General features: G+C 41.7%; 1 pseudogene; it reads right to left on the bottom strand.

Annotated features, from left to right (window-relative positions):
• Positions 1 to 24,366, bottom strand: part of LOC142624229 (GDP-mannose 3,5-epimerase 1-like) — a 29,560-nt pseudogene extending 5,194 nt beyond the window's left edge.
• Positions 24,367 to 24,966: the final 600 nt, after the last annotated feature.

Raw genomic sequence — 24,966 nt, 5'->3', positions numbered from 1 at the left:
ACTCATGTCATCATGAACATGCATTTGCAGGTGTTTGGGAATGCCCAGAACCCAAAACAACCAGTCTTACCAAAAAGACCAAGAATTTTTTATCATAAATTTCAAGAATCCATCCAAATGTGAATCAATATAAGTTGTGTAAATACTATTTGAAAAAATGCTGAAACTTCATAGTGGAAAAGAAAATCACAGATTTGGTTCAAGATGGTAATATGCTAATGGATAAACAACTTCTATAGTATGACTAGTGAGATTCAAAACATAAATTGAAACAGTAAGAGGGAAGACTCCAAAGCAAAAAAGCTTTCAATTTTAACAAAAGAGAGCATCACCCATCAATGCAAGAATCAATCTTTCATAAAATAAAATAAAAATAAAAATAAAAAAGACCAAACTTTCACCACCCAAGATCAGTACAACAAAGCAAGCAAACGAAATCAGAAGTACAAAACATAAAGAAAAAATTAAACCCAGAAAAGATCTCAAGCACTATACCTTTACAACACTCCAAATACCATCAAGAAAATCATCCTCGTTTTCTTCTCCTCATTGGTTCCTTGACTGGTCTCACCTTGCCTGAAAAGAACACAAGCAAATAGTATTATGCAAATCATTTAACTATAAAGAGATGTATATGTAATCGGTATTAAATCAATGTATAGTACCATGTCCAGTCCCACAGTCAGGAGGATGTGTCCGTGTCCGTGTCCGTTACGGCCTTCGCGGCCGATCCTCAATGTGTGAAGCCTCTGGTGGGGGGGGGGGTAGGTATCTCTGTCTGGATGGCACCAAGGGTGGGTAGCCTAGGGGTGGGCATGAATCTCATCTCATCTCTACCACGTACATCTACGGGGGCAGTGTCGGTAGTCGATGAGGGAGATGTAGTGGACAACGGAGATGTAGTAGAGGATGTGGGTGGGCAGTTATCATCACGAACCATGGATGTGGACCTGCATCATCATGTGCCATGGAGCCCATGTCATAACTAGTGTCGAAACACATATCATCTGCTGTCTGACTTGTCTCGTCCATGGTGTGGTCATGCACGGGTGTGTGACGCCCAACTGATGTGTGACGGTGACCAGTTATGGGACGTTGGCTAGATGTATGACGCTGACTAGATTGACGGCCTCCATGCCCTTGACGTCGACCTTCTTGCCGACCACGCCCTACAGCCGGTTCACTTGTGTTGCTCGCAGTGCATGCATCATCCAAGGTCAACTAACCGATCTCTTCAATAGATTGCAAGGCATTAATACATTCAGTGTAGATCTCGGACCCTAGTTCGCACTTCGCCATAATCCTCAACTGTGATTCAACTTGTCACAAGTATGCAAGAGTAGTGTTAGAAGGTTGAACTAAACTATGCGAAGCGAGGTACAATTATAATAGAACAGTCTTTGTAAACTTACCAAAGTGTCCCAGTACGAGGTCTCTTTTGTAATATGCCGAATAATGATGGGATGATATCACGCCATATACTTGTCATTGTAGCTCATTACCCCATGAAAAGGCGGTGCTTCAGTAATTGTGGCGTGCGCAGCCCATCTAGCAATATGCGTGGCATGTTCTTCAGCCTAGTTTTTTTCGTGCTTGCCCTGGAGTGTTATCTTATGGAGTTCGATTGAAGTATCGACATTGACCGGTATGTCTTCCTTCATCCCAAACTGTCGGAGAACACATTCGGGGTGATGGCCTTCAACCATCCAAAAATGTATGAGTGGCATGATGGACCTCCATATGTCTTGGCCTGCTGTGGGGGGTAAAAACTCTTGAATAAACATTTTGGGCTTTGGGCCTTATTGGCTGGTACCAGTTTGTTTTGATTAGGACCTTTAGGTCCATAAGTCAGTCTGCACTGTAAAGGTCCGAGGAGTTGTCCGAGGAGGAATGTCTCCTTGGATAGGCCCAGCAATGACCCTAGGACTTGCTAAACGGGTTAGAGGCAGAATTCTGGAAAAACTAATAGGTAAGAGGGTGATCCAAGCACCCTTTAGAAGCAAGGATGTGAGAGAAATATCTAAGAAAAAGGCTGCTACCTCCACATTAAAGACCCTGCATCTACCTCCCTGACCGCATTAATGGGGAAGTGACCTATGAACAGTAGAATTCAGCCTCCCTGCTATTATTTGAAGACTTCAAGAATGTGGTGGATGGGGGACAAGTATCCAAGGGGAAGATTTGTATGACACGTGGATGAACCAATGAAGAGGAAGTATATAAGGAAACGAGAGAGGAAAGAGAAAAGGGGGGATCTACACTTTCTGCTGAGAGAAAACAGGAACTAAGAACTATAAACTTTGGCATAGAAAGAGAATATATATACAAATCATCCTCAGCTTACGTCCGATGAGGTCTCTTTTTCATATTCGATTATCGTTTGCACAGATAGTGGCACTCTAGCCTGTTAATCAAACTTCCAACATCCCGAACCTAGATTTCAAATCCATACTCTACAAATTTTATTGCATAAGGCTCATTGGGCCTGAGCCCAACACTTATTTTTGGGTCCGGGTACAATTGTGCACTTACACCTGCTGTACAATATGCGAGCAGGGAGCCTAAATAATCTCTATATGGCTCCCAGGCAATCTACAATGATCCAATAGATGCAAACAATCATATTAACAATATAATTAAAAAAAAAATGTGTAACGAATGTGAACAATACATGGCAACAATGTTTAACTCTGAAAGCTATTAGGTTTATTCATTCCAAAGTGAATTGTAAGTACAACAACTACATGCCAAAGCGGTTCCCACTTGTAAAGGTCAATAGTTGATTTGGCCGTAGCGAAGCAAGCGACACACGATAGGCGCGTAGGACGTGCATTGGATGTTCAGTTGTAATCTTAGCCTATTTCCATCTAGCAAACAACACAGACATAACCTTCATATTAGTTACTTACATAATTCCCATGCGAAAAAAGTTAATGCGGAAATGTAATACGGTAACTAGCTAAGATCCTACATACCTAATAGCAAGTGGACCTGGGGGCAGTGCCTGGTATGGATGCCTCATCACAGGACAGATGTGTGGAAACCTCGCCCACGCCCACAACTGCACTAACAGCAGTGCACCGCCAATTTGCTTGGTTGTCTTTCTGATGCCTTACAGAGGTGTCTATATAGCCAACTTAGTGCTGCACTACCCCAACTATAATTCTTTCCGTTGCTGATTGGATTGAGAAATTATAGATACATGATTGAGAGCCGTTCGCCAGACTTGTCCATAAACAACATACTACCCAACATTTGGAGTATGTAAAACCGAGCATATTGCTACACACGTACCTCAGTGGCGTTAACAGGGAGAGGGTTGCTAAACTGCTCCTCGAGCCATTTGGTTTTTATCCTCGGCCCTTCCAACACTGCAATGTTCTTTTTCATACCAACTGGTCTGTTCGGTGGACGGGGGGTACCTAGCAAATTGATGCATAAGTCACGTCAATGCTCCATATGGGTAAATCCCACCACTAGCAAGCCATGTACAGGTACCCCCATTATGACCTCTATGTCTTGTAGCGTGATGGTCATCTCACCATAGGGAAAGTGGAATAAGTGCGTCTTTGGCCGCCATCTCTCCACTAAGGCCGTGATTAGTGCATGGTCAAGGTCCATATGTGGGACCCAAAGTAGCCCATCTAGCCCCGCATCTGTGATATAACCGGCAATCCGTGGATCTAACCCATCTTCAAACAGACCTTTCTCTCGGTGACGGCAAGTCAGTAGACCTGGCACTTCCTGCAAACAGAGTAGCTTAGTATTAATAATAGCATTCACTAAGCACATAATAATTACGCTTCAAACTTAAATGCCAAAAATATTTCTACTACATATATTGACTACGATTTTGGATAAGTGTATACCTCGCCTTCCAAAAGAGCATCACAAAGCAAACTTGAACGATGCACAGCCTGCCTTGTCAAGACAGTCTATATAGAGGGTCCTACTTAATGTCGGTCCATATCTGGCATAAACTAAAGGTGATCAATGGCCCATTAGGTTAAATGCAAACCATAAACATTCTAATTCTCTTTTTAAGGAGCATGACACATGAGGAAAATTCACAGAATTGAGTACCTACTTTTTCTTTCTTTTTCTTTAATAAATTTCTCTTATAAGGTTGAATTTCATTCAAGAGAGAGTGGCTATATACCTTACAAGCGGATTCAAAATAAAGAGAATTGCATTAGGGTAAAGTGAAGCCACATCGACAATAGAGAAAAATAGTGCATCGTTCCCACATCGAAAAATTTCAGGGAACATACATTGTTTTTGGGTAAAAATGTATGCATTTGCTCAGCAAAAGTGTTTGGGGCAACAAATTTCACAGAGCATGTGCTTTGTGAACCGTTATCACACAAAAGTCACGACCATATGTTTCCTAATGAAATAGCTTGGTCTTTCTAGTTTGTACTACAGTCCAATGAATCATTGATGTTTGATGATCCAAGCAACAGCAAAAATTTTGAAAAAATCTAAAACCCAAATGTAATAATCCACCCAAAATAATATAATTTCATTAAGTGGAGCCCTCAACTTGTTGGTAATGTAAAGGCATTTCCAAGCAACAAAGTTAGCCATATACCAAACTAAAACAACTTTCACTAAGTGGTCAGTACAAACCCAAATGATAAGAGAGAAAAACAAAATAAAATGCAGTGGCACTAGAAATTTCCTTATAATCCAAACAGTCTTTTATAAATTATTTCCATTTGGTGGCTGTGTCCTACAATGACTAATTGCTCTAATAACACATGAAAATGTTCATTAAAAAAAAAAATTCAAAAATTACACGACATATACCCACAAATACCCACAAATACCCAATGCTTAAACAAATATTGAGATAAGGAGACATACCTTGGGAAGATGTAGACCGAGAGAGAGAGTAGAGAGTGTGAGCAAGAGGAAGAGTATAGAGCGAGACCGAGACTGAGAGGGAGGCCGAGAGCGAGAGGGAGAGGGAGAGCGAGAGTGAGACGGAGACTGAGAATGAGAGCGAGAGCGAGAGCGAGACTGAGAGGGAGATTGAGAGCGTGTGGGAGAGTTAGAGTGAGAGGGAGACTGAGAAAGGGAGTGATGAGAGAGTGAAAGGGAGACTGAGAAAGGGAGTGATGAGAGAGTAAGCTAAGTGTGGGTAACAGGGTTTAGAGAGTTGAATGGAAATGGTACTCAAGTCCAAGAAACTCAAGTATCAAGTAGAATTTTTAAATACAGAAATTGATACCTGAGTTTAGTGGACTTGGGTACCACACTATACAGTACTCGAGTTCTGGAAACTCGAGTACTAAATGGCATTTTTAAATCCCAAATGACATGTCACTCATGCCACGGTGGAACTAGAAAATAGGGTACTCGAGTTTGGTGAGCTCGAGTACTAGAAAAAGTGGTAGATCACCCTTTATTTCCGAAACAGTGTTTTTTGGCTAAAAAGTTTATGGAAAGGTGGTATTTAGCCATTTTGGCCCTACACATTGTACCTTCAATTTCATAGTAGGGGCCCAGCCTAGCTTCTCCTTAATTAGAGTGTTATCCGAGTTTTGACCATTCACACCTTCTGGGCCCGGAATATGGTGGATGGGGAGTTTTTTGTTCACAAAGCTGAGGACTATTGTCAGTAGACATGGCAAATTGGGCGGGGCGGGTCGGGTCGGGTTTAGGTTGGGTTAATCGGGTTTGCGGGTCAAACGGGTCATTTTTAAACGGGCCAATCGGGTTGTAGGTCGGGTCGGGTTGACCCGTATTTTTCAAACAAGTTCTTTTTTTTTTTTCTTTTTTTTTTTCAATTACAAAAACAAATCAATGACAACCTGTTTGGAGAGAATGAATAAAATCAATTAAGCAAATGAATTACACTTAATGTCACTTGTTAATGTCCTTCCAATTCTGACAGTTTAGAGCATAAAAAAAAATTATTTATAGTCATAAATTCATGATAAAAAAAAGTCTTCAATGTTAATAGTTCACTGTCAAAATGCATATAATTACAAGTTTAGTGTCTTTGTAAATTAAAATTTGTATTCTACATTTTGTCATTTAGTGTCTTTGGCTTTGGAAAATCCGAAATGGACTACAGCTAGGTGTTAGCCGCTAGCAAGCATTGACGGATTGACCATTGAATGATATATATATTTTTTAATGGTTGTGAGATAGCCAAAGCCTTGTCATTGTGTAACGTGTTGGACGTTGTCAATTGTCATGTCATGACAATTGTTTCAATTTTTTTATTAGTTTATAATTTTATATTTTTTTTGATAAGTAGTTTATAATTTTATATGATTATATGATTATATTTGTTTCACTATTATTAGTTTTGGTACTTAGGTGCTTTATGCACCTAGAATCAGGACATAATTTAAATATTTTTTTAGTGAATTTTTTTAACGGGTCGGGTCATGGGTTATTCGGGTCGGGTCGGGTTGAGCTACAAAAAATCAGGTCGGGCCACGGGTCAACCCATTTTGCTTCGGGTCAAAAAAATCGGGTTTGAGTTAGGTATTTTTCAGGTCGGGTCGGGTCGGGTCAGAAAAATTCTGACCCGTATTGCCATGTCTAGGGATTACAAAAACACAACTTCAAATTCGAGTGGCAATAACAATAGTTTAAATTACCGCAATCTTTAGAAGTTTTGCATTTGAGTCCTCTAAGTCCTTCAACATCTAACTTGAAACTTGCAATATTTGTTAACGATTAAGTTCTTTAGAATTTTTTTTTTGATACAAGATAGAATTTCTACTCTAACCTAATCTAAGTGTATATGTGTGTGAAGCTCCATCCTGGAGACTTGAACCTCAGCCCTTGCCCCCACACCCAATGAGCACTTATACTTGTGGAGTGACCATCACATCAAGGTTGTGCGGTGGTACCGATTGAGTTCTTTGAAATTATATTTATGTATGAAACATTGAAAGTTAATCATTAACCATCTCATTCATGCTGACCATTTCATCGCTTCCAATATTCACGGGCTCTCGGAAGTTAGATTTCGTCAATCTATATACAATGGTGACTCTAGAAATTTTGTCTAGAGTGTTCCTATTTCACTTTGAAAAAATTTCGGGTTATTTCGGGATGTTTCGGTAAATACGGCCGAAATTCAAGATGAGGCTGGCATAAAGTTTGTACTTAAAAAAAATATTCTTAAAATTAAAACAAATTTGCATTATGTACACCAAAAAACCTCAAAAGGGAAAAAAAAAAAGAAAAAAAAAAAGAAATGAACAAAGGTACTTGTACAATAAACTATAACTTCATTTGAAATATTAATAAAATTGTTAATTATTGTTGTTTAGTTGTTTCATTAATTTGTTTGTCTTTTATAAACTATAATTTGTTATATTGTTATTTCATTAATTATAAAATTATTAATTGTTGTTTAGCCTAACATAATTTAATTTGTTTGTCTTTTATAATGTATTGGTTAATTAAATTATTAATTAGTTTTTATTAGTTTTTCCCCTAATTAATTGTTGGTTAATTAAATTACTGTTTATTAGTTGGACTAACACACATTCATGTGCACATTACACATCCCATGTGTTGATGTGCACATTACACTGCTTTAATTATTGTTTACCCAGTCCCATGTGCTCATCCACCCCCATCCCACTCAATAGACAAGCCAGTCAAGCCTCATGCCTAATGCCCTCAATCACAAGAGCTAGTTGTCAATCAAAAAATTTCACAATTACAAATCACAATACACATTATACTAAAAGACAATTAATATCTCACCAAAACCAACACACACACCAACACCAACACCAACACCAACACCAAATTATATCTATGCATCTAACACTGTGTTGAGGTTCAAAATATCACAAGTATTAAAGATCTAAAACTAAGGGGCCCTAAAAGATAAGGAATGCCCATTCTGTGAGCCAATGCCCACTTAAAATGAGTAAAAATAAGCTCAAGCCCATGAATAGGTAAGCCCTGGGCCTTAGAAAATGAAGAAAAATGAAAAAGAAACTTGGCCTAGCCTTTGTGAGAAAGAATTCCCAAGGAGCTTAGAAAGAGACTAGATCAGGATACTTGGAAACTGCCAGAACCAAGGGGGATTCTCGAAAATACAAGAGAGAAGTAGCTGGGATTTAGAAAATTCAAAGAAGCATGCTCATGGACACAAGGAATGAAGATAGACATGTCCCATCAGCCGCTTATGACTCAGAAAAAAGCTTATGACTTAGGAATCATCACTTATTAAAAAGGAGCCTGATACCTCGAGAAAAGTAGAAAGGTGAACCAGGAAGGAAAGTGGTTGGGGATTTTTTAGCTTGACATGGAGAAATCTACCTGTAGGCGCACAATTGCACCTGGACCCAAAGACAACTACGGGCTCAGGCCCAATGAGCCTAAAACAATAAAATTTGTAGAGTATGGGCTTGAAACCTAGGTTAGAAATACTGAGAACTTGATAACAGGCTAAGAGTTACAAACACATGTAAATAACAAAAGATAATTGCAAATAGGCCTCTTCGGACGTAAGCCGAGGACTACTTCTGTATTATTTCTATTTCTTACTTAGAAGTTACAATTCTTATTTTTTTTCCTTTGTTGCAGATCCCCCCCTTCTCTTTGGCCTTCACACCCCTTAAATACTTCCTTCCCTGATACTTTTTGGAAAGTGACTAGAAGTTTCAGCCCTACTGTTCAGGGGTCACTTCCCCATTAATGCGGCCAGGGAGGTAGGTGCAGAGCCTTTAATGCGGAGGTAGCAGCCTTTGCTCTTGATATTTTCTTTAACACTAGTGCATCTAGAAGGTTCAGGGTGTCCCCCCTTTAACCATTAGTTTTTCCAGAGTTGTGCCTTGACCTTCATAATGAAGTTTTGAGTTCTCTCGGATCTGTTCGAGGAGAAGCTCGCCCTCGGCTGTATCCTCGGATCCTCGGCGTATGGGCCAATTCGTAGAGTTTAATTCTGGAGCAGGTCGGCCCTCCATGTTACAGTCCAAAGGCCCATATGCCCACTTGGGTCCTTTTACTCCCCACAATAGCCCCTCAAAACTCTATTTTTCATCGTCTGAGGAGAAAAAATAGGGTTTTGATTCAACGAGGACTTATCCACACGTTTTGTAATTAACTGCATGTGTGGAAACCGTTTCGCATTCCAGAGGATGCCACTTGGCGATTTTATTTTTAAAAACGCGCGCATTTATTACCGTAAGTTACACCTTGTCACCCACGTTCAACGGTGAGATGAGCATCCAACGGCCCTTGTTACTCCGTGAAAATTTGGGCGGGACAAATGCAATTTCGAGGCCGTTTCCCGCACGTCGTGATGCTTCGGGAACCTGCACCCTCATTTATTTCCTCAGAGGCTAATCCCATCAAAACATCAGTAATCACCTTTTGTCCGCAGAAATCTGTGGAAATTCGCACAACTTGAAATTTGTAAGTTCTTATTTCTTTTCCTTAACCCTTTCTCCTCGGATCCTGTCCTCGACCCTCCTTTTAACGGTTCCCTCTCTTAGAACTTAGTCTTTCATTTCTTTCTGATGGGAAAGTTTAAGTGTCTAGTAGATACCGCTGCTGGGATGGAGGGTTTTAGAGCTAAATACCTCATTCCCAGCGATGTAGGTTTAAGATACTGCCCGGCGGAAGCCGTGGCCGGTTCTAGGAAAGCCGGAGAGGTCATCATCCCAATGGTTGCCTTCGTAGAAGGTGGGATGACCCTCCCAATGAAACCCGTTACCAGGGAGTATCTTCGCAACCACCGATTGTGCCCCGATCAGTGCGCTCCCAACGTATTTAGGGTCTTAGGAAGCGTTGATGCTCTAAACGAGCAAATGGGTCTGAACCTCACGTGGCATGATGTCGTCTTTATGTACGAATGCCACAAACTCACTGGAGTAGGTTATTACATCAAATCCCGCTCCAGTGTAGTTAGGTTGATCTCCTGTTTGCCTAAGTCCAATAAAGGCATGAAGGATGACTACCTCATCGTCTCTGGCAACTGGCACGACGGCCCCCACTGCCTAGTTGAGTGGGGAGATCCAGGTGCGACACCTTAGGATTTAACTTCCCCCTCCATAACTCCCTAAATCATCTAGGCATATGCATTCGCATTTACTTGAGCGTCTAACTTTAATTTATTATATGTTCTACGAATCTGACCATGTTTGTTTATTTGGATGTTTTTCTTTGCAGATAAGCAAAAAGTGCGCCCACGCTTAAGCCACTGCAATGTTGCAGATTTGAATAGAGTGCTACGCTCCGAGGTGTTCGTTAGCAGAGACTTACAACTTAGGGCGGCCCACTTGATTCTGGGGTACGATCCCATCTCCTCGGACTTCAAGGAGATCGAGAACGCAATAATCGCGGGTGACCGAAGGCGTAGGAGAATTCACGTAGCCAGACCCCACTTTTCGGCCGACCACGACATCCCTGACGCCCCAGGCACAGTGTTGTACACACAGCCCATAGCGGCAGTTCCCCTCGCTGTGCACTCTCAGGCAATTGCTATCCCAGAGGAGCGAGTGTCTTCTTCGAACACGTTGGACGAGGAGATAGAACAATTTCAGTTCGAGGACTCCCCACGACCTCACGGAAACCCGTTTGTTGTTCTTTCCGACGAGGAAGAAGAAGCAGCCGAAGCCTCTGGGATAGAAGGTCTAGTGATAGCGCGTCCAGACAACAGCTCCATTGAAGAAGAGATGGACGAGCTGAAGGGCCTTATGACCGCAAGAGGCGCACGAGTGGCGAAGAAGGGGACGAGGGGGTCCCAGGTTCCCCCGGCTTTACCACCACCTCCTCCTCCTCCAGCCGACCCCAAGCCTCCAGCCGAAGATCCCAAGAAGAAAAGGAAAGCGGAGGCCGAGGGTGCTGGAGGTGGAAAACAAAAGAAGATGAAACAGCCCGCGCCAGCCCAGCAGCAAAAATTGGACAAGGGCAAAGGGCGCGCCCACTCAGTTGAAAGCGGGGAGATCAGAGACGTGGCTGAGGTGCGCCGAGCACCAGCTACCTGGTCTCCTAACTTGAGACTGGATGGCGCACCCATTCCCTGTCACTCCAGCATTAGGGCAGTCCAACAAGGCCACGCCCATCATTTGGCCGAGGTGTTGGAGCGTCCTCTTTTACTGCCCAAGGACATGGAAACCTTAGAGAAGATGGGCCAACCGCAGTTGTTCCTCTCATTAAAAAGGGGTCTAGCTCTGGTAAGTTCCATTTCGCACTCGTACTTTATATTTATTTGTAAACACTTTACCGTATTTAACCTCCTGGCATTTTTGCAGTCCATCCAAAAAGTTTTCGCGGCCGAGAAGTTCGTGGAGGATTCTCGGAAGCACATTGGGATGGAGCAAGAGCTAAGGCAAGAGGCAGAAAGGTTCCTAGGCCAGGCCCTAGCAGAGAACGGGAAGATCACGTCACAGCTGGCCGACTTGAAAAGAGAGAGAGATGGTGACAAGGCCAGCTTGAAGACGATGGAGGGCCAAGTGGAGGGGCAGCGTAAGCTTCTCCGCCAAAAGGATGACGAGCTTGCCCAAGTCCAACAGGCACGCTCTGACTTGGAAAAGGAGCTTACGCGGGCGAAGGAGGAGGCTCGCGCCCACAAGCACGCACTGGAGGCCACGAAGAAGGCCAGCTATCAGGAGGGGGTGACCAGAACGCAAGAACAGCTGACAGAGGCTTTTGCGGCCTTGTGCCGAAAGTACTGTCAGTAGGTCTGGGGAGAGGCCATGAATGCAGCAGGGGTTCCTCAAGCTTTCGAGCTGAGGAAGCCCGAGAACATTTGGCTTCCCCTAGACATACAGGAAATTGAAGACCCTCCTGTTGCTGCCTCTCCTGCCCTACCTCCTGTGGTGCAAGAACTTGTTCCTGATCCTACAGAACCTGAAGGTTCCTATAAAGAGAAGGACAAGTGTGATGGCGCCGAGAAGGAGCAAGTTCAAGACATGGAGCCCCTCGTCCCTTCAACAGACAAAGGAAAGCAAGTTTTGTCCACCTTTGAACTGGAGTTGAAGAGTACCGAGGCTGGCAGCAGCTCCCTCCAAGACCCCCCTACACAAGCTTAAGGCCTAGGATAGAACCTTTTGTACTCCTCCCCCTTTTTTGTATATAATTAATGAAGAACATTTTTATTCAACTTTCGTTCATGTTGTCCTTGTTTTACCTTATTCTTTTTGTGCTTGCCATGAAAGTTTTCAATAACAAATAGTTAAAGGGAAAACAGAATAAATAAGTCTAACTCCACCATGCAAACAACTATGACTTCAAAACAGCCACATAACTTAATTTAGATATTAAATAATGTCACAGTTAGACAACTCACATGATGGTTGAAACTTTGTAATCTGACGTATTGCTTTCAGTAGGATGTAAGGTCCGAAGACCATTCCTTACAAAAATTTGTTTAACACTTAAAAATGTGGAACTTGAGATCCAAATTAATGAATGGTGATATACTGATTTCCATAAAACGTGTGATAAGAATAAGAACAGTGACAAGATATTAAGAACAGTGACAAGGTTTGTGGTCCGAGGACTATACTTAACCAAGTTTCTGTTTGACTCTTAAGAATAGTAACCCCAAATGTTAATTTTCCCAAAGTAGGAGGTCTGAGGACCCGGCATAACTAAGGTTCTGTTTAACAGATGACAAGATATCAATTTTCACGAGGTTTGTGGTCTGAGGACTACACTTAACCAAGTTTCTGTTTGATTCTTAAGAATAGTAACTCCAAATGTTAATTTTCCCAAAGTAGGAGGTCCGAGGACCCGGCATAACTAAGGTTCTGTTTAACAGATGACAAGACATCAATTTCCACGAGGTTTGTGGTCCGAGGACTAAACTTAACCAAGTTTCTGTTTGATTCTTAAGAATAGTAACTCCAAATGTTAATTTCCCCAAAGTAGGAGGTCCGAGGACCTGGCATAACTAAGGTTCTGTTTAACAGATGACAAGATATCAATTTCCACGAGGTTTGTGGTCTGAGGACTACACTTAACCAAGTTTCTGTTTGATTCTTAAGAATAGTAACTCCAAATGTTAATTTTCCCAAAGTAGGAGGTCCGAGGACCTGGCATAACTAAGGTTCTGTTTAACAGATGACAAGATATCAATTTCCATGAGGTTTGTGGTCTGAGGACTACACTTAACCAAGTTTCTGTTTGATTCTTAAGAATAGTAACTCCAAATGTTAATTTTCCCAAAGTAGGAGGTCCGAGGACCTGGCATAACTAAGGTTCTGTTTAACAGATGACAAGACATCAATTTCCACGAGGTTTGTGGTCCGAGGACTACACTTAACCAAGTTTCTGTTTGATTCTTAAGAATAGTAACTCCAAATGTCAGAGGTACTTATAACTTTGAAACGTTAATTAACAAAAGCACATTTTATTAATAATAATACGTTCTAAGGTTAGTTACATTCCACAGGCGTGGTACAATTCTTTCATCTAGGTCAGCTAGCTGATATGACCCTATGCCTGCTATTGAAACAATGCGATAGGGGCCTTCCCAGTTGGGTCCTAGCTTACCCCAAGCTGGGTTCTTAGAAGTGCCCACAACTTTTCTTAGCACAAGATCACCAGGTGCGAGCGGCCTTAGCTTCACGTGGGCATCATATCCCCGTTTTAGCTTCTGTTGATAATAAGCCATTTGGACCATAGCTGCCTCGCGTCGTTCCTCAAGTAAATTGAGGCCTTTCTCTAGGAGTCCATTGTTATTCTCCGGGCTAAAAGAACTTGTCTTCAGGGTGGGAAAACCAGATTCCAGGGGTATAACCGCCTCGGCTCCATAAGTCATAGAGAATGGTGTTTCTCCCGTGGACCTGCGCGGCGTAGTCCGATACGTCCACAGAACATGTGGGAGTTCCTCTACCTATCTGCCTTTCGCATCGTCCAACCTTTTCTTGAGCCCACTAACTATGACCTTGTTAACAGCCTCGGCTTGCCCATTTCCTTAAGGATAAGCTGGGGTTGAGTATCTATTTATGATGTCCATATCACCACAGTATTTCCTAAAAGCCTTGCTGTCGAATTGAACGCCATTGTCTGAGATAAGTGTGTGTGGAATACCGAATCTAGTGACGATGTTCTTCCAGACAAATTTCTTGGAGTCAACGTCTCTAATATTTGCTAAGGGCTCGACCTCAACCCATTTAGTGAAATAGTCTGTTCCCACGAGAAGCCATCTTTTGTTTCCTGCAGCTCTCGAAAATGGCCCCACTATGTTCAATCCCCATTGTGCAAAAGGCCAAGGACTGGAAAGAGGGTTGGGAGCCCCTCCAGGTTGATGAATATTAGGGGCGAACCTCTGGCATTGATCACACTTTCGAGCATAATCCTGAGCCTCCCTCTGCATATTGGGCCACCAATAACCCTGAGTCAAAGCTCTATGGGCTAAGGACCTTCTCCCAGTGTGGCTTCCACAAATCCCCTCATGCAGTTCCTCCAGTAGTGCTTCCGTTGATTCAGGGTGTACACATAACAAGTACGGTCCTGAGAATGATCGTTTGTACAGTTTCTGGTCCTCGGACAACCAGAAACGTGGCTCTTTTCGACGTATCTTATCTGCTTCAGATTTGTCATCAGGAAGGGTATCATTCTTAAGAAAAGATATAACCGGGTCGATCCAACTAGGTCCAGGTCTTATCAGATGAATGTGAACTGTGCTGACAATGGTAAGAGTTGGCTCTAACAAATCCTCCACGAGGATAATCCTGGGCAAACCCTGAGCCGAAGACGTTGCCAATGTAGCCAAAGAATCTGCATGAGTATTTCCACTCCTAGAAATGTGAGCTAAGACAAATGAGTCAAATTCGGCTTGCTGACGCTTGACTTGGGCCAAATATTCCTGCATTCTGGGGTCTCTAGCCTCCATGGTGCCCGTGACTTGGCCGACCACTAACTGAGAATCCGAGAACGTCTGGACTACCTTTCCACCCATCCTATGCACCATCTTCATGCCCACCAAGACTGCTTCATACTCGGCCTCATTATTGGTAGCCGAGAACGCCAATCTCAAAGATTTTTCGAAGACAATCCCCTCAGGGGACATTAGGACAAGTCCAACACCAGACCCTCTCTGATTAGCTGCCCCATCAACACACTTTCCAAGTCGGAGGTACTGCAGTTGTGATCACACCAACTGGTTTTTCATCCATGTGTGTCTCTTTCAGGGTTTCTTCTAGCAATGGTTCGGTAAACTCTGCCACCAAGTTAGCGAGGACCTGGCCCTTCACCGAGGTGCGAGGCTTGTATTTAACATCAAAGGCTCCCAAAATGGTTCCCCATTTTTCCACCCTGCCAGAGTAATCGGCACTGCGTAACACCGCCTTAAGAGGCAACTGGGTCAGGACCACCACCGTGTGAGACTGAAAATAATGAGGAAGCTTGCGCGTGGCGTGAACTATGGCCAGAAGCGCTTTCTCCAAGAGCAGATAGTGCACCTCGGCCTCATTCAAAGACTTACTAACGTAGTAGACCGGTCTTTGCACCCCGCTTTCATTCCTTATAAGGACCAGGCTGACCGCGTGGACGGCCACTGCCAGATAAGCGAACAAGACCTCGTCAGCCTCGGGGCGAGACAAAATGGGTGGCCGAGAAAGATATTGCTTAAGCTGTTGGAAAGCTAACACGCAGTCCTCGGTCCATTGAAACCCTTTCCACTTATTCAACAATTGGAAGAAAGGACGGCATCGGTCAGCTGACCGAGAGATAAACCTATTCAATGCAGCGATCATTCCGGTCAATTTCTGGATCTCTTTTGGGTTTCGAGGCGGCTGCAAATCCTGAATAGCCTTGACCTGCGCTGGGTTCACCTCTATGCCTCTGTGAGTAATCATGTATCCCAAGAACTTTTCGGACCCCACGCCAAAAGAGCACTTTGAGGCGTTAAGGCGCAGCTTGTACTTTCTTAGCACCTGAAAGGTGTCGGCCAGATCTTTCACTTGTGAAGGTATTGTTTTACTCTTCACCACCATATCATCCACATATACCTCAATGGTATTCCCTAGTTGCTGTTCAAACATTCTGGTCATCATTCTTTGGTAGGTAGCCCCAGCATTCTTCAACCCAAATGGCATGACCTTATAGTTGTAGTTCCCTGTTGGAGTAATAAAAGCAGTCTTCTCTTGATCCTCCAATGCTAATGGAATCTGATGGTAACCCTGGAAGGCATCCAAAAAACTCATTCGAGGATGTCCGACAGTGGCATCCACCAGTTGATCAATACGCGGCATTGGGAACGAATCCTTGGGGCAGGCCTTGTTCAAATCTGTGAAGTCCACACATACTCTCCACGTTCCATTCTTCTTTTTAACCACAACCGTGTGCGCCAACCATTCGGGGTAGAAAACTTCTTTAATAGCCCCAACCCTCTTGAGTTTGAGCACCTCTTCCTTTACAGCCTCGGTATGCTCTTTAGAAGAGTGCCGAGGTGGCTGTCTTCTCGGCATAATGGCAGGGTTGACGTTTAAACGATGACAAATGAAGCTCGGATCAACGCCTGGGGCCTCATAAGGGTCCCACGTAAAAACATCAATATCGTCCTTCAGAAATTCCAACAACTCCATCTTCTCTCGGTGTGGCAAACGTATGCCAACTTGGAAGAACCTTTCCGGGTCATCTGCTATTAAAAACTTCTCTAACTCCTCACAAACAGCCTCATCTCCTATCACCGTCCCAGGTGCATCCGGAGCTGTTAATTGCTATGACTCTTGGATAGGCAAAGCTGATGACTCGGCTTCTGACTGATGAAGCACTGCGGCCGATATGCATTGCCTGGCTACTGATTGGCTGCCGAGGATTTCCTCAACATACTCCCCCGAGGGAAACTTAACCTTAACATGCAAGGTAGAGGAGACAGCTCCCAGAGCGTGCAGTCATGGCCTGGCGAGGATGGCTGTATATGTGGAGTACGCGTTGACCACAATGAAATCCACCTCAACCGTTTCTGAGCCGGATTGGACGGGCAAACGAATCTGTCCCTTCGGCACAACGGCCCTTCCTTCTAAGCTTATGAGTGGCGAGTCATAAGGAGTAAGATCTTCCAACTTCAGCCTTAACCCCTTAAATAAATCAGGGTACATGATATCTGCACCGCTGCCCTGATCAATCATAACTCTCTTGACATCATAACTCCCTATCCTGAGAGTGACCACAAGAGCATCGTCATGGGGTTGAATGGTACCAACCTTATCTTCCTCCGAAAATCCCAAGACGGGTAGGGTCACCTTCAACCTCTTCGGCCTGCAGCCTGGTTCCTCGGCCTGAGAATGAGAAACCACCATCACCCTAGTGGGACCTGAGCCAGTCCTGCCAGGTGCAGCGAAGATAACATTAATCGTTCCCAATGCGGGCCGAGATGGATTATTCTTCTGATTGTTCGAGCTAGATTGACTGCCCTGTCCACTAGGTTGACATAAGTGCTGCTTTAGTTTCCTTTCACTGACCAGCTGCTCCAAGTGGTTCCAAAGGGTCCGACAGTTCTCGGTAGTGTGGCCCACATCCTGGTGGTACTGACAAAAGAGGTTCTGATTCCTCTTCGCAGGGTCTCCTGCCATCTTACCAGGCCATCTGAAGAAGGGCTCCTTACGAACTTTCTCCAGCAACTGATGTACTGGTTCTCGAAACACAGTGTTCACGGCCTGAGGTGCTGCCGAGCCGGACTGCCCAACATAATCTCTCCTCGGCTTGTTGTTGTGGTACCTGTCCGACCTGAAATCCCTTCTCTCCTGCGGGATAACCTTCTCCTTACCCTTTCCTTACTGCTGGTCTTCCTCCACTCTCTTGTACTCGTCAATGCGGTCCATGAGGCGACATACACTGCGGACGGCCTTTTTAGTCAAAGACTTCCTCAAGTCATGATCAGTAGGAAGGCCTACCTTAAAAGTATTAAGCGCCACCTCATCAAAGTTTCCATCTATTTCATTAAACATTTCCCAGTACCGGTCAGAATATGCTTTCAACGTCTCCCCTTCCCTCATGGTCATAGATAACAGCGAGTCCAATGGCCGAGGTACTCTGCTACATGTAATGAACCGCGAAGCGAATGCTCTAGTGAGCTCCCTAAATGAACCTATAGACCCCGATTTAAGGCCGTTGAACCACCTCATAGCAACAGGTCCCAAGCTAGAGGGGAAAACTTTACACATCAGGGTCTCGTTGTGAGAATGCACCGCCATCCTCTGGTTAAAGTGACTCATATGCTCCACCGGATCAGTCCGACCATTGTAGATGGTAAAGGTGGGCTGGGTAAACCTCCTGGGAAGCCTCCCCTTCTCAATCCTCCGTGAAAACAGAGATTTGGAGAGTTGGTGCAACGCCCGACTCATAGCATCGTTCCCTAAGCCCTTTGAAGGAAGCTTCTTGTGTCTGCGAGCTGGCTGGTCGTCCTCCTCATCAGAGGACATTGCACTGAGGGGTGAGCATGACCTTGAGTTGTAGCTACCTCCCCGTACCTCCTCTGAGGAAGGACTAGATGAGGACGGTGAAGACCTGTGTCTGGCGCGGCGTAACTTCCTCTTCAAACGATTAATCTCCTTCTGCATGGCTTTAGCACCATCCTCATGGGTGGTAGCACCCCTACCATGAGTATGGCTAGCCCCGGGGTATTCTGTATGGACACTTCCCTCACGATCCCTTCGACGCTCAAGACGCTCAAAAAGATCCTCTGGTTGTGATCCCTGTGACTCTGCATGGTGAGAACCCAGGCCTACCATAGTATCCCAACTCCTTCTAGACTAGATTCCCCACAGACGGCGCCAATTGTAAGCGCACAATTGCACATGGACCCAAAGACAACTACGGGCTCAGGCCCAATGAGCCTAAAACAATAACATTTGTAGAGTGTGGGCTTGAAACCTAGGTTAGAAATACTGAGAACTTGATAACAGGCTAAGAGTTACAAACACATGTAAATAACAAAAGATAATTGCAAATAGGCCTCCTCGGACGTAAGCCGAGGACTACTTCTGTATTATTTCTATTTCTTACTTAGAAGTTACAATTCTTATTTTTTTCCTTTGTTGCAGATCCCCCCTTCTCTTTGGCCTTCACACCCCTTAAATACTTCCTTCCCTGATACTTTTTGGAAAGTGACTAGAAGTTTCAGCCCTACTGTTCAGGGGTCACTTCCCCATTAATGCGGCCAGGGAGGTAGGTGCAGAGCCTTTAATGCGGAGATGGCAGCCTTTGCTCTTGATATTTTCTTTAACATTGGTGCATCTAGAAGGTTCAGGGTGTCCCCCTTTAACCATTAGTCTTTCCAGAGTTGTGCCTTGACCTTTATAATGAAGTTTTGAGTTCTCTCAGATCTGTTCAAGGAGAAGCTCGCCCTCGGCTGTATCCTCGGATCCTCGGCGTATGGGCCAATTCGTAGAGTTTAATTCTGGAGCAGGTCGGCCCTCCATGTTACAGTCCAAAGGCCCATATGCCCACTTGGGTCCTTTTACTTCCCACACTACCTATTTAGAGAAAATGACAAAGGGTGAAGCAGCAAAACGGAGGGGTCTGAAAAGGTCCATCTAGAAGCTTTGAGAAAGAAGATTAAAAGTCAACCCTCAGGACCCCCAAAAAGAAGAAGGTCAGCTGGCGACTTTTTGGGGGAAAACATCAAAAGAAGAGTGCAGTGAGAAAATAAGGAAATGACCAGCCACCAATGTTGCTAACACAACATTAGTTCTGGTACTCAGGGCAACAAATGGAGTAAATCAATGGCACACCAAAAACCCTAAGAAGATACTATAAAAGGGATCAAGTCATCAGCAAAGGTCATTTAGCAAAAATTAATCAGAGCAAAAAGAGCCTTTAAGAGACTCATTTAAATCTCAGAAAATAGAGAAAAAAGAGAAACACTATGAGGGATCCTGAGATAAGTATTAGATGATACACTTGAATTCACGGTGATTCAAACCTCACAAGTACTAAAACTCAATATACTAGCAAGAAATAGGGTTCAATGTACTAAAACTCAATATAATGACATATCACTTTATTTTCTGATGATCCCTAACGTCCTTACATGCTTTTTCTTTATTTCCTTACTATTCTTTAGCCATTTATTTTACAACATATATATGTTTGCATCTATGGATATGTATGTGCTGTAGGGCCCATGTTTTGTACACAACTTGGTTCGTAATTAGACTAATATAGCTGCGGTGAACCAAGCCCAGTTCATCAAACAACAAGTACAAAAATTTTTTGAGGCCCAGGATCCTTGTTTCTACTTAGGCCTAGGTACTGTCCAAAATAAGAACTCATACACTGAAATAATCTACTAAATATAGATAGTTGCAGTGAAAAATGACCCACACAGGCACATGGCCTTACAAGTAGTGCTAAAATCTTGAACTCGAGCTCTATAAGCTCCTGCTCACAATTGACTTCGCGGAGTCCATTCTCTAACTTAGTCTCTAAATCTGTAACCAAGCAGTAGTTGCATCTTCAAGCCACCATGACTAAAATGGAAGTGCTCCAATGGTTCCCACAACAGTAATTTACTCACAAAACTAAAGGATGGAGATGATTGTGATTTGGGATAATCAACTCTCAAGGATTTGGATATATATGGTGACAGGGAAGAGTAGAGAGTTTTGAAGGTGTTTGGCTCTAAGTATGTTCTCTCAAATCTCAGATGGAATTCCTGGGGTTAATTTTGTGGGAAATGATGTATTTATACAGTGGGAAGGTGCTGGTACAGTAGGGAGGAAAATAATAGAATTTCCTCAGGTTCAGCAAACTTGTGGGTGCGACTGTCCCGCGAGTTTGAATCCCAACAACTTTTTGAAGATCTGCCAAGTTCAAATTTTGCCGGTGCCACTCCTCAATTCACAGGTGCGAACTTGAAACTCCAGCAGCACTACATTGGACACTAGATACCAAACCCAAATACAAAGGGACCCCCAATAACAAAAATACAAAGTTGTTGAGCTTAAACTACAATCAAATTTTGACAAGGAATAAAGCTAACAAAAAATAAACTTGACGGTTACCTTAGGAGACCTTCTACATATTCATCAATGAATGTGAAAGACCGGGTTTGCAGCCCATCTCCCCTCATCTAAAACTTATCAGTGGAAGTGATGGTTTTCCTACAAAATGCAGCAGGGTCTTCTCTCTCCCGCCTGACATAAACAAAAGACAAGACAAGCACTATGCATTAACAAAAAAAAACACCCATAAAGGGGTTAAAAATAAAAATTTATCCAGTCACAAGAAGTTATAAGCAGGAGTTGACCCTTTCAGGTTCCAAAGGGTCCATATATATATATATATATATATATATATATATATATATATATATATGTTATGGAACTGCTCAATCCGACACTCAATCCCAAAGTCCTTAGTGTAGTGCTTTCATAGTTCCTCAGTCATGAACTTCTCCAAGTCATATGCATCATGAGGATATTATACAAGTAACAAAGAGTCCATCAAATTCATTTTTTCGTTCTTATTGGTAAGTTACACTTTGCATCCTGTAAGTCATGAACCCGCACCTGCACCCTCACCTTGCACCTTGTTTTCACAAGGGGAGGAGGTGCCATTTGAGATAGAGACCCGTCAATTTCAATAACGCAATTTATAAGTAGATGCAAAAGCAAAAAATAGTAAGGAAAAAAACCTCTGCAGGCAAAGCATCAGACTCCTTCAAGCTCACATTAGTTTCTAACTGCTTAAATTCAGGGTAAATACAAGCACTAGAGGCATAAAAGAACGTACAAATCATATTGGCAAAGTTAATATTCAGATAAGTAAGCACCTGCATGTGTGATAAAACCCAACATTTAGTAGAAAAATTTGAGTGAGTGAGTGGTTCACGATAAATTATTGTGCCAAAACCTAATGGCTTAAGCCTTTGGTTTAAGTGATGTTCCAAGTGATACCAGTAAATAAAAATTTACGTGATCAAAGACATTAGAGGCTTCCCTAAATTCCAATAGAAGTGATTGAAAAGGTTGAATTCTTATCGAATGTAGCAAAATTTTTTTTTTGATACAAGATAGAATTCTACTCTAGTTTAGTCTAAGTATATATGTGTGTGAAGCTCCCTTCTAGAAACTTGAACCACTGCCATTGCCTCCCACACTCTACAAACACTCATACTTGTGGAGCGACCATCGCACCAAGAGTGTGCGGTGATAATGAAGCAAAATTTATTATTATTAATATTGTGTGAGAATAAATATCATGAAGGGCCATTTTAATTATCTAACCCAATCATCATTTCATCTCTTTAAATGACTACTGCTTCCTTAGCCTATCTTCAAATAATCCCCCCTCCTCAAACCACAAAAAAAATATATATAATATGAAAGGATATGTTTTTTTTTTTCCTAAAAGCAAAAAAAGGACTCTATTTAGAAGAATAGAGAGCTGTTTCATGTGATAAAATACAAAAATAAGTCTATTTCAAATGTGCATTAAGAGAATAAATCAAAATGAATTACCTTTGGAGGGGGGTTTGATGGACCACGAACTATGTGCTCTAATCAGAGGGATGATGAAAAGAAAAGAAAAATCGAGAATACATTAAATCCAAGGGAACAAACCTCTTAACTTTGTTGATTCTTGCAGCCTCAAGCATGTTAAAGTAGATCATTGTGTTGTTATACATACTAGCCGTAGACCCACGCAATGCGTGAAAATAAATAAATATTATGTAATGGGGTGTGTAATACATAAAAAGTAATAATTAGTTCAAGTATTTTTTATTTTTTAAAAAAGATTTCTACAATTTTTTTTTAATTTTTTTTTATCTCCATAGATATATCATTCTATTATTTTATTTTTTTGTTTGATTAATATTTTTTTACGTGAATCATATTCTTCTAACTTTTGTTGCAGTATGTTATATTTGCCTAATATATAACTAAACTTTATAAGTTTGAAATTTATTATTCAAATTTCTCAACTCTTAAGGAATAAGAAGATTATCATAATAATCAAAACTCATCACAAAATTACTATATTATCTTAACCAAAATTAAGATGAAGTCAAAGGAATAAAAGATATACTTTATAATTATTTACTATTCAAACAATAGGTAGGCATATTCAAATTCATAACCATGTAAATTGTGTTTTTATATAAACTCAAATTCCTATTTCCAAAAAAGAGCTAAGTATAAACCCAAACCAAAATTCAACAAAAGCTATAAAAGCGAGAGAGGACGTTGTTATGTGAAATTTAAAAAAAAAAAAAAAAAAAAAAAAAAAAAACAATACCAAAATACATTCTAAAAATGTTGAACCATCAATCTTAATTAGAGTTATAAGAAAGAACCCCATAAAAAAAAGAGTAATAAAAATGAACAAAAATACGCCAAAAGAAAGGAGAGAGAGAAAGAGTACTCACTGTTTTGTGTGAGAAAAATATAGATTAAGAGAGGGTTTGGATCCAGCTTTTGCATTTCCACGTTTTGCGTTTTCACGTTTTGGTTTTTTTTTTTTTTTTTTCCTGCTGCAGTTGCAGGGGACAAATGCGCAGTACGCGCATTGTGCGCGTACTGTGCGTGCACTGTTTACGTACTTTTTATCAATTTTTTATTAAAAAGGGTCCCGCATCACTATTTACACATTTAAAAATTATTTTGCTACAGTGTTTTCAGTTTTTAGTTTTCAGCAATAAGCTCTATCCAAACGGACCCTAAATAGTAGAAATGATATCAAATTTAAATAAAATAAAATAAGGAGAAGAAGAGCCAAAATATAAGAAAGAGAAAATGATGAATGAGGTGTAACGGAAAAGTAGAAAATAGTGAGGAGATAAAGAGGGAAATTGGAGGGAAAATGTTAGAAGAAGTATAACAGTAGGTGTGGACTAATGGGCCGGGAGACAAAGATTTTTTTTTTTTTTTTTTTTTTTTGAGAATAGGGAGAAAAAAGTTATAAAAAAAATGTAGAAAATAAGTGTATGATGTGGCCGCTGATATGGTTTAGCAGAAGCGCAACAAAAATAAATATTATGTTATATATATATATATATATATATATATGACGGTATGGTTGGACTGAATAAAGCCCATACCTCCCATATCAGCAGCAAGCTTAAACTGTTAACACATGATCAACTCCAGTTGTGACCTTTAAACAGTTATCCATCACCCTTAGATCAACAAGATGGAACTCATGAGAAAACATGCCCTCAATCATGTGCTCATTTTTCTTCCAGTCAGAAGCAATACTGTAATGACCCTCACTCTTCAATCGCCTTGCAACGTGTGAGGCAATAAAACCACCAGCCCCAGTTATGGAAATCCTAAAAGCTTTTCAGAAGGCCAGTAGGGTTCCCTCTCAAGGTTCTCATATGTGTATTCTCCATATTTACTTTACCCCTGTACATCCCATTCTGCAACATTTATAAAAATGACGAAAAGTATGAACATATGCATTGTACCTTGTGAACATTTTTGTCATGTGATCTCCAGATAGATTTCAGACAAGTCACCGTTAAATTTATTATTATTATTATTATTTACATAGAATTTGAAGTTGATAATTAAAGTAAAATGGCTCTACCACAAAACATGGAGTCAAAATCCAGAAATGCTTACTAGCATCTATTCATCCGGTTCTTGTGATAATTGAAGAAAAATGTAAGGAAATGATAAGATAAGAATAAGGAAAGGAAGGCTTTTTTGGGTATTCTTTTCTCTCATTCTCCATTAGAGGGTTTATTCAAACTGCTGAGTAAAAGAAAGGAACTGATATAAAGACCACGAGGTGCAATTGGCTCATTTGAGTTGCTATGTAAACCAAAATTTTGGTATTATCATTATATATGGGATGACCAGCTCACTACATTACGTCGCGTAAGACAATTAGATTGTGATATGGGGAGAGTGGAAGATGTAGACAACATTTAAATACAGACAGATATCTAAAGGTTAAAGGTCACTAAAAACCATATTTTAATGCTAATGGAATTTGATTAGCACAAATTCCTGAAAACTTTACAAATTCTCAGAAAATAGAGTGATACAAATAAATAATTAAATTGATAAATTT

Source organism: Castanea sativa, chromosome 2 (assembly GCF_040712315.1).
Source record: "Castanea sativa cultivar Marrone di Chiusa Pesio chromosome 2, ASM4071231v1".
In the NCBI taxonomy this organism is placed as follows: Eukaryota; Viridiplantae; Streptophyta; class Magnoliopsida; order Fagales; family Fagaceae; genus Castanea; species Castanea sativa.
The sequence above is the reverse complement of the archived record's forward strand: the minus strand, read 5'-3'. Positions and strand labels throughout refer to the sequence as shown.